General features: G+C 38.8%; 1 non-coding gene across 1 annotated transcript; it reads right to left on the bottom strand.

Annotated features, from left to right (window-relative positions):
- Positions 1-8,193: 8,193 nt before the first annotated feature.
- LOC133750160 (U6 spliceosomal RNA) lies at positions 8,194-8,296 on the bottom strand. Its single transcript, XR_009864662.1, has one exon. It is a non-coding gene; the product is annotated as a U6 spliceosomal RNA (small nuclear RNA).
- Between the last annotated feature and the right edge of the window lie 2,843 nt (positions 8,297-11,139).

The following is an 11,139-nucleotide window of genomic DNA, read 5'->3' as shown; positions in this document are numbered from 1 at the left end:
TGAATAGCTCCGAGTGTGGCCCAGACTCCTAAGACTGCCTGGAAGGCTACGTAGGCTACGTGACCGTCAAGCTGATTGGAGAAGCATAGAGGAGCCAATATCAGCTTTATCTTATAGAATTCGTGTTGCTGCCTTGAACTAGTACTCCCCTTTGCCTGCCCTATAAAAGCTTGTGCCCAGCTGTTAATAAACAGACATGTTCACCAAAACTCTCTCCGGTGCTTCTTGTTGAAGAATGATGACACCCCACCATCCCGACAGTGTGGGCCTCACAGGATGAGCCCAAAGGCTCATCCCTTGAGCCTTAGAACACCTCACTGTTTTCCCTGACTCTTCCCAATCCAGTAGGCTTCAAACAGGCACACACATGACCCTGATGGTGCTAACTTCTCTAAGGTGGAGGCCATCCAAGGGACTCTGAATGGCAGTTTCCTGGTTGCAGGCCTCAGTCTCTGTGTGTGCTCTTTTCAAAGACTGATCTGCTTTGGAGTTTGATGTCTTCCAGGTTCTTACCCCAACCCCTCTCATCTATACTTTCTCCTGCTTTGCCAAGATCAAAGGAAACATGAAGGCCTCCTCTCACCCACCACCAGTCTTAGCCCGTGCATCCCTTGCAGTTCAAACCATCAGTGTGGTGTTGGCATAGCGAATGACTCTAATGACTAGATAACAAGTCTTATTGTAAGTCAGGAACTTTCTAACTCTTTGCTTTCAAGAAACCTGTTGGAGGATCTAATGTTAAGCTGAAAAATGATAAGATAAAATTTTTAATTCATTTTCAATCACTTGAGTTTTGACCTATAACTAGAGAGGAATTCTGAGGTCTGAGGGGCATAAGCATTATAAGCCTTCCAAGTTCATTTTTTATAGACACTGATGTCAGAAAAAACAAAAATATAAAAAAAGAATGTAATTGAATATAATTGGTGAACTCTATATTTCTAGCAATATATAATCTCTGTCCCAGGATATATAAACTAATTAGAATAAGAAAAACCAAATAAAAAGCCCACAAATATTTCATCTATCTCATTACAAAAATTTTTTAAAAGCTGTGCTTTGGATACTTAGTAGTTATTAAAATTCACAATGTATTTTTTTGTCTTGGACAATTTTAAGTTGAAAATAACTGTAATGATAATTCAATCTAGAAGACATTATTTGCTGGTATGTGCATGTGGAGAGAGAGAAAATAAATTTTTATTCCTGGGACTCATTAAAACTTAAATTTGGGGGGCTGGCATTGTGGTATAGTGGGTTGGGTCACCACTTGTAACACCAGCATCTCCAATGGGCACTCATTTCTGGCTGCTCCACTTCCAATCCAGCTCCTTGCTGATGTGCCTGGGAAAGTAGTAGGTGACAGCCCAGGCCCAAGTACGTGGGTCCCTGTCACCCACTTGGGAGACCCAGAGGAAGCTCCTGGCTCCTGGCTTCAGCCTGGCCCAGCTCTGGCAGTTACGGCCATTTCAGGGAATGAACCACTGGATGGAAGGTACCTATCCCTCTCTGTCTCCTCTCTCTATCTCTCCCCTCTCTATCTCTCCCCTCTCTATCTCTCCTCTCTCTATCTCTCCTCTATCTCTCTCTGTCTCTCTCTCTTCCTCCTCCTCTGTAAATCTGCATTTAAATAAAATGAATAATTTTTTTTAAAAAATTTGAATTTGCCTACCCCTTTTTTAATGTTGTCATTATAAAAATTCTCAAGGAAATTATTTTCAAGAAAAAAGTATTCCATTGGGTTTTTATTTCCTTATTTTTGAAAGAATTATGGAAATAGGAGTTAAAGCCTATGACCAAAATAAGTGATGCAGATGTTCCAGTTGTTAAAGTTCTGTCAATTATTTGCGGAAGGAAGTCTGGCTGTCACTTTAACTCTCTGGTGTCTTCATTTGTTCATGTTCATGTTTACAATAAAGAGACTGGGTAAAAGTTTTTTTTTTTTTGGTAACCATGTATTTTCTCTTAGAATGTTCATGATTATTTTTGGTTTTATTACTTTAGCTTTTGAACTCTTCATTCAAATGGAATCTTAGAGACTAAATGATGGAAGTATTCTGAGATCCGTTTTATTTTTTTTCAATTAAGGGCAATAATGTATTTTTCAGACTATTTTCATGACTATTAATTCTGTACCCCATTCTCAGTCTAGGAAGGTGGAGACAGAGAAGGGGAAATATAACAGAAAAGAGAATGAGATCCTCTCATTTGTTTCTTCAGCATCTTTAACTATGGACAGTATAAACTACCCAATTAATGAAGTGAACATTAGACCACAATTATTCTGAAAGCTAAGTTCTTGCTAGCTATAAGGGTACTTCAAAAATTTTGTGGAGAAACAGAATTAAAAGGTAAGGTTATTTTAGAGCAAAACAGTTTGAAATCCATGCACAGCTTTTTTCATAATATACATTTTCCATAAATTTTTGAAGGCCCTCTATATGCATGGATTTCAATTTTTTGAACCAAAATAAACTCATCTTATAATTCCATGTTCCATGAACTTTTTAAATCCTCTCATAGAGTTAACACGAAATGTCAGGGAATTTCTGTATATTTCTAACTCAACAGAGTATTGAAATATTATTATGGTGAGTCAATTCAAGAGGGACTATCCAGGAGCTAACCCATTCACAAGGACCATATGCCATTGACAGAGCAGTGCTTTCAACAATGCAAAGGGACAATTCAGTTTCAATCACTAAAAATCTTATCTTCTGGTGAGATCACACTGGCAAGATAATTAGATGCAATGATTTGCCTCAGAACACAATGACAGAGTTCATCATTGGTTGCATTTCAGCTAAATGTAAAGATATATCAAAATGTGTGGTAGAATCTTTATTTTTCCCCAGCACAGATCATTTAATCAGTTTTGTTTCTCAAAATAATGACTCTGTTATACAGTGTTTATTCCACATGTCTACAACATCGTTTTACTTTCCCTTTAAAGACAAATTAATGGAGATAATGTGTGAATTTGATTACTGTTGATAGGTTTCAATATCTTTACAATTCACAATTATTGTAACCAAGAATTTTTATTTGGGTTTTACACACACACACACACACACACACGTCAGAATGAGATGTAGGAACTGTGATCATTAGAAAAGGGTGCCAGCAATATACATAGATGAATAAAAGAGAGCGAAACACCTCCTTGATATATTCAAACAGGTTGAAAGTATTAGTGCTTGTGTGTGAATTTTCAACATAATTTATAGCTGTGACCTTCCTGCTATATGCTCGGCTACTACTACCGTCCAGTTGCAAAGCACACAAAAGTAGCAACTTCCAGCAACCCAATACCAGTAATCTTGATTCTACAAATTTCCACTTCCAAGAAGTTTGATAAGAAGTATTTGTGACATTTAAAAATCTATCTTCAATATATATCTGTTTCTGCTTATTTCTGAGGAAGAAAAAATAATTGAAGTATATCATATGAATCTATGAAGGAAGAAGTCATAACTCTGAAATTAAACCCTAACAGAAAAGCTCTTTTTTCATCTCAAAATGCATATCTAAAAGTGAAATAAATATACTGAGTATATATTTAAACACTTTACATATAAAGCAAGTCCATCCTGAGATTTTTTTTAACCAAGTTTAATGCAAAAAGCCATATATATAGTGTTAACACTATGCCACCTACTGGACAACTTGTCAACTCCAAAGAAATGCTTTCAGGAACTTGAAATGTATATTTCATCTAAATCAACTGAGAGGGCCTTTGGCAAGAATGAAGCTCTGGATATATGCAATCAAATTTTCCTAACTCATTTGTCAACAACCTGTGCCTCTAACTACTACTGAAAGCCTTTTGCTGACATGATTCACACTCTCAGAATCAATCCTTCAGTGTTCACACCTACAGCAACCTTCCTCTGTTTTTTTTTTTTTTTTCAGTGTCAGCTGTTTTAGAGTCTATTCCCTCAGATACAGTAACAAGTCTGTATACATCAGCAAAAGCCACGAGTATTTAGGCAAAAGATTAGGGAGCTTGCTATCTACTACTCCCTCTGTGAAAACAAACGTGAGGTGCATCCTTGGGGGTCAGCCTCTCCAGGATGGAGGGGTAGAAGGTGGAAGCACCTCTACCATCAGCAAAAAGTACCTGTAGCCTTGGACTGCAGAAGACAGGTGTCACAAGTGTAAAATTGCATCATGATGGTGTGGCATGCCAAGCCCGCCCAGGCAGAGTCTGCATAATTTGGTAAATGTAACCGAAATAAATGTTCAATTACATGAACACAAACTAAGAAAAAGGTTTGCCAGCAGCAAAATGATAAAAGAACAGGATGTTACACCTGAATGTTTCTATGGATATCAAAGACCATCGAAGTTAAAAAGAACAGAGAGCGCACATGCACCTTATTTCTACAACTAGGTAAACTGAAACACAGAAAGCTAAGTGACAGATCCAGTCTACTGCAGAGAAAAGTTTAGGTCAAGTTCTAGCATTGCCACTTACCAGCCAAGGGATCTTAACCACTGTTATTTAGCCTCTCAAGAGTTTTAATTTCCTCATCTCTACAAGGTTCACATATTATCTAACTTACAAAGTGGCTAGGAAGATCAAATAAGACAAAATATCAGCTCAGGTCCTCAAAGCCTACCAGATACCCAATAAATATTATGAGCTTACCAAAGTCACAAAACCTGTCCGCAGAGCTGGACCTGGAACCCGGGTGTCTCTGTTGTTGTGATGACCTTCCCAAGGCCACACTGTTTCAGGTCTGGCATTTTAATCATTTAATACTAAATGCAGCTCCATTAGTATGCACATTAATGGGCATATGCATATGGCTTCCAGTACACCAAGGTCAAGGACTGACCTTTGTGAACCAACTGATTGGCTGTGTTCCATTCAGCCCCCTCTCCGGAAAGCTACTCCCATGGCCTGGAGGATGAGGGAATCAAGTTGGATACAAACCTTTATATGAAGCCACATCTCTGTAATTATTTCTCATTGGCTCTTTTCTATCCTCTCTGGAGGTCACAAGTAGAAGACTAATTTCTTTGATACTGAGCATCATCTCCATTCATGAACTATAGTACCTTAATGGATTGTTACATCAAAGAGATCTTGTGCATCTCAAATAATAGTTAATTGAGGAAGAGGACAAGAAGAAATGCTCAAATGGAGCTCCCACATTCCCTACGTGGGGCTCCACCTCCAATGAAAAAGGGGTTTCTTTTGCCCAACTGGACGTGGTCGACCACATCTGTTGGGGAAAAACAAAATAGTTCTTCCCCATTGCATGAGATAGAGCATCTGTTCCTATGGCAATGGCAATGGCAAAGCAATAGAAGAACTCATTTCTCTGAACCTTAATCACTTTCTTTTGAAATGTACAATGTTGTTGTAGAGGGAGAAGATTTTAAAATACAATATGCTTTCATTCAATCATGGGCTATTTTTAAAATCTGCTGCTTCTGTTTCTTTTCTCATCAAATTTCACTCATGTAGGGGATTAAACACTGTTCACTGCATCCCTGGGGAAGAGGGTTTAGATTGGTTGCTCCACAGAAGACACAAGGACCAGAGGTGGGAATGGCAGTGCAGTGGATTCTGGCTCAGTGTATCGAAGAACGTTGAGAACTACTCAGGGAAGGAAGAACTGGAGATACTGTGGGGGGACTGGGCCATTCAACAGGTGCATGCTTGGTCCAGAAATTTACTACTGATTTTTGCACAAGAACTTTACAGACAGATCGGTATAGTACTGTAAAGACATAGACTGCAGTCAGACTCTATGACAACTTGTTAGGGAGCTCTGCTCACCATTAGCTGTATAACTTTGGGGGCAAGTATCTGATGTTTCCTGTGCCTCAATGTCCCCATTGACAAAATGAGGTTAATAACAGCAACTGCTTCCTAGTGTTGGGATGATTCAATGAGTACATGTAAATTCCTCGAAGAGTTTTTGTGAAGAATCCTCTGTGTGCCCCCTCCTGCTCCCACCCAACGTCAACACACTCCCCCTCTCTACATAATGCACATCACATGTGACTACGCAGGGGCTGTGTGTCAGTCAAAATCGAGCAGGGGTGGTCCCAGGTGGCACAGAGCCCCTCACTTCCCACTCTGTGACATGACAAGTATCAGTGCTCAGGCATGGTTTTCAGTCCTGCTGTACCTAGAGGTGACCTCAGCAGCCTGCTCAACACACAGCTAAGTGAGGAGAAAGCTGTTTGCTTTCTCTGAATTTGTCAACTTGTTTACAAAATCTGGATTTAAACTTTAACTGTCATACTTATTGTTACCAAAAAATAAATGTTGCATTGATACACCTATTCTACTTTTTTTAGTGTGACATGTTCATGTGAATTTGACAAATTAATAAAAGACTTTTATGTGTTTATTTTTCATAGAAGTTGAACATTTAAAAATAAACAGTCACAAACACTGATAACAAAAATGAGCTTTCTTGGAAACACCACTTGTTTTACAAGTCATTTATACAATAACATATTTATTTCGCATGAAATTCTATCTTCTGGAGATGGCAATGAAGGTTTGCAACACTTGCCAAAGAGATCTTTTCCTATTCCTTGTAGATTAGGAAACAACTAACACAGGCAAATTTTCCTTAAAGAAGGGAAATCCATTTGGAAATAGACCACAGGAGATAGAAGTTAGATGGCATGATATTTAACCATTTAGGTCACAATTTACTTCCATAGGGAACAGCTACTGTTCATCTTCCATTTCTGGTTGCTAGAACAAGGTAGCTAAACCTAACCTGGTGGGGGGAGGGAAGTAACAGGACTACAGGGCAACAGCAACATCTCCTTGGGAAGCATGGAAAGTTTAGGACTGATTAGCAGTTTATTTATAACTTAAGCTAACCACTGCTCCAAAGAGAAACCCCATCTACATGGATAGGACAAATGCAAAATTTTGAAGGCAGAGATGGCAGACGTTCCATTTTCCAGGTTATATATGTAGTACGGTATTTGCTCATGCCATTTTATAAAGTAAACTATCCCTAATATCTGAGCGCTTACTGTGCACTAGCCACCGTGCTGAGAGCATCACCCATTCACGCTTCAGTGACACAACAACTCTGAGGGACAGGGACCGACCCTAGCAGACAGATTAGAGGACTGAGGCCTGGGAGGGTTAAAGCATTTGCCTGCGGCCATGTGGCCAGCAATCAGCAAGACCTGGACTTGACGTTAAAATCTGACCTGAGTCCCCGCACTTCTCCACTTAGGGGTCTTATGCTGATGATTATGGAAAACATCCTCCCTACGGCGTGAGGCCCAAGGGGAACTTCGGTACAGGTAGGCTCCCCACTGCACAACAGGGGATGTCAAAAGAATGAACACTCATGCTTTTTTCTATCTAATTTTAACCTTAACTAAAACATCCCATGTCCACTGAGATCTTTCTCAACAACTTTGAAAAGAATGTGAATAATGAACATGGGCATGGGATTCTTCATGACTCCGTCAATATTAGCTTTAAGTCACCAAGATACTTGAGGATACCTAAATGTGCTTCTCTAGAGCAAGTTTTTGTTTAAAAGTGGCTGAGTAGGGAAGGAAGAAGAGAGAAATGGGGTTTGGATGGATCTTATTTGGCTTCATTATCAGGATGGTGGCACTCAGGGGCATGGATACCCCCAAGCCAGATACAAACAAGATGCCTTTTCTTTGCACTCAGAGAATCTGCTCAAGGAGAAATTGTCTATGCTGTTTCACTTGGAATGTCGTTTCTACGTCTTTTATTTTTAAATAAGGTTTGTTTCAACATATTTTCCACTATATTTCTTCTTATTTTCCTTATCAAAATACATATTGTAAATCATGACCTTGACACTGGAAAGAACTTTTGTTTTCAACTTTTTTATCAAAGTTCAAGTCCTGTCTTATGCCCATCTCCCTTTTCCAGTGTAACTCCCCAGAAATTGAATATGTTAACAGTGTGAGGTCTGTGCACACAGATGTGTGTAGAATGCATTATTTTACAAAACAAGTCTATTGATCCATCTAGATACATTTTTCTGGCTTCTTTTTTTCCCATGTCAATCCACAAAGATCTGCCTTCTCCTTTTTGAATGGCCATGCATTAATGCAGAATAATAGTGTGCCAGAGCACATTGGACTACTCCCCTCCTGATCTGCAGGTAGGACAGAACCTATATATATATATATATATATATATATATATATATATATTTTAATATGGAACACAGCACAAATTTGTGTGTTTTCCTCACACAGGGGCCATGCTAATCTTCTCTGTAAGGTTCCAATTTTAGTGTATTTTAGTATATGTAATTTTAGTATATTTTAGCATATGTAAAATATATGTATATATTTTAGTATATGTGCTGCTGAAGTGAGCACAGTACCCATCTTTCAAGTCCTTGGAAGTGCTAACAGTAATATTGTAAGGAATCCCGATGAACCTGAAGATATGCACAGAAATACTTGCATTTCTATAAGGAAGATACTGAGTAGAAATGCTAGGCCAACATATGTGAGATCTGAAATTTGCACAAGTAATACTAAATTCCCTGCTTCTAGAATACAAGAGAAGTTGAATGTCTTATCATAATAATCTTTACAATTTGGCTCATCATCCCATCCTTGATTTTTTGCTTAATAACATTTTTCCACTTTTTTCTTTTTCTTTTAAGCTTTTATTTAATAAATATAAATTTCCAAAGTACAGCTTTTGGATTATAGCGGCTTTTTCCCCCCATAACCTCTCCCCCAGCCACAACCATCCCATCTCCCACTCCCTCTTCCATCCCATTCTTCATCAAGATTCATTTTCAATTATCTTTATCTACAGAAGATCAATTTAGTATATACTAAGTAAAGATTTCAAGAGTTTGCACCCACACAGAAACACAAAGTATAAAGTACTGTTTGAGTACTAGTTATACCATTAATTCACATAGTATAACACATTAAGGACAGAGATCCTACATGGGGAATAAGTGCACAGTGATTCCTGTTGTTGATTAAACAATTTACACTCTTGTTTATGGTGTCATTAATCACCCGAGGCTCTTGTCATGAGCTGCCAAGGCTATGGAAGCCTCTTGAGTTCACCAACTCCGATCTTATTTAGACAAGGCCATAGTCAAAGTGGAAGTTCTCTCCTCCCTTCAGAGAAAGGTACTTCCTTCTTTGATGGCCTGTTCTTTCCGCTGGGATCTCACTCAGAGATCTTTCACTTGCTGTGGCCTGGGAGGGCAGTGGAGGATGTCCCAAGTGCTTGGGCCCCTGTACCCGCATGGGAGGCCAGAAAGAAGTTCTTGGCTCCTGGCTTTGGATTGTTATAGCTCCAGCCTTAGCAGCCATTTGGGGGGTGGACCAATGGAAGGAAGACCTTTCTCTCTCTCCTTCACTGTCTAACTCTATCTGTCAAATAAAAAAATAATAATAAAAAGAATCCATTGCTGAGCTTGATAGCACAACCAGCAGCATCAAGATCATCTGGGAACTTATTGATTACTAGAAATGCAAATTCTTGGGCCCTACCTTAAAATAAATCGGAAGCCCTGGGGATCAGGCCAGCAATCTGTGTTTTGAGAAGCCCTCCAGGTGACTCTGTTGCTCACTGAACTTCGATTACCACCATTTTAGCGCATCAAGTAGAGGGGCATGTTAGGAAGAGATGGGAGTTTAAAAATCTGACAAGTAATAAAATCCTTGTCTTTATCATCACCTCTAATGTCAGGAGAATAAAAGAAAGTTGAGAAAATTATTTGACAAAATATGATGCTAAGACTGGTAGCAAACCGTAGTTGTGAAAGTTGCTAGGCAGTCAGGTAAGTGTCTAGAGCAACCCTCCTCACCAGTGTCTGCACACACAAACTAGGCTTTCCAACAATGGGTACGCTTACTTGGATGCTGATAGCCAAAGCCGTTCTACCTCTTCCCTCCAGACCCAAGACAAACAATTCAGTTCCCGTGACGACTGTAGAGCACAAAGGGGCTGATCTTCTTCAGTGAAGAAGTACCTTTTGTGGCTTAGCAAAATTATTTATTTAGAAGCCTGGTCTATTATTCCCTCCAAAATATTTCCATTACCTGTAATAAATCTGCAAGCCCAAAGATAAATGCTATGTCTCTCCTCACTTTTAGCCAGGGGGTGAGTTGCCAGCAAGATACTTAGGTATTTGAAAAAAATATTTGTAATATTTCTACTCATCACTTTTAATGGAGCAAAGTTACTCTTGGCAGAAATATTTTGGTCTTTGAATATAAATATTTTAAAGCTAGTTTCATAAATTGGTGCAGCAAATGAGAGTCTCATAATTATTCCCTACTTTTTCCCTCCTACTTCTCACCAGCGCCCCTGTCTTTTGTATAATTCTCTTAACTTCCCTCTGGAGATCCAGCCTCTTTATGTTCCGTATGTGGTGGCTGACACACCATGTGACAATTTCTTTGCTGCAAATTTGCACCCTACATTACAGGAAGATAGGAAACTTCCTGTTAATTCCTTTAAGTTTAATATACTCATTCCCATAATACAGTGTATTTATTCAGCATATATTTATCTCTGAATATATTAGCAACAGCTATTTATGATCCAGATCTCTGATGAGCTCAAAACAATAATGAGAACTCTACAGACTGTGCTACAGCAAGAGACAAACCCCTCACAAAGAAAGGAAAAGGAATTGGTTTTCCTTACACCTTTGCTCTTTCTGGGGATTGAACTATGACACACTTCTGCTTTCTCTTTAAAAAGACAGAAACTTTTCATTCTTGTCACAATTAAAACGAAGCTTTCCACTAAAGCCACTTCTCATCTTTCCCTGGCAATCAAAACCACACTCCACCCCGTAGAGATGAAGTTGCTTTCCAGATACTCAGCCCAAAAGAAAGGAAACAGAACCACCAAACTGATCACCAGCATCCACAATGTAGGAAAACATATCTGCTTGGATGCACCTGTCATACAATGAGGACTTTAAAAAATATTTAAATTACAGGCCCACCTCCAAATTTTATCTTAGCATTCAACTGAGGGACTTCAACTTCTCTTTCCTTTATGCATTGCAAAATCTTACTTTTCAAATCATCTGTGATGTTATACGATTTCCATTTCTACTTGTGCTTGCTTTATTTAATTTTATTAGCTTGAAAAGTACAATAAAT

This window comes from Lepus europaeus, chromosome 20 (genome assembly GCF_033115175.1).
Source record: "Lepus europaeus isolate LE1 chromosome 20, mLepTim1.pri, whole genome shotgun sequence".
In the NCBI taxonomy this organism is placed as follows: Eukaryota; Metazoa; Chordata; class Mammalia; order Lagomorpha; family Leporidae; genus Lepus; species Lepus europaeus.
The sequence above is the reverse complement of the archived record's forward strand: the minus strand, read 5'-3'. Positions and strand labels throughout refer to the sequence as shown.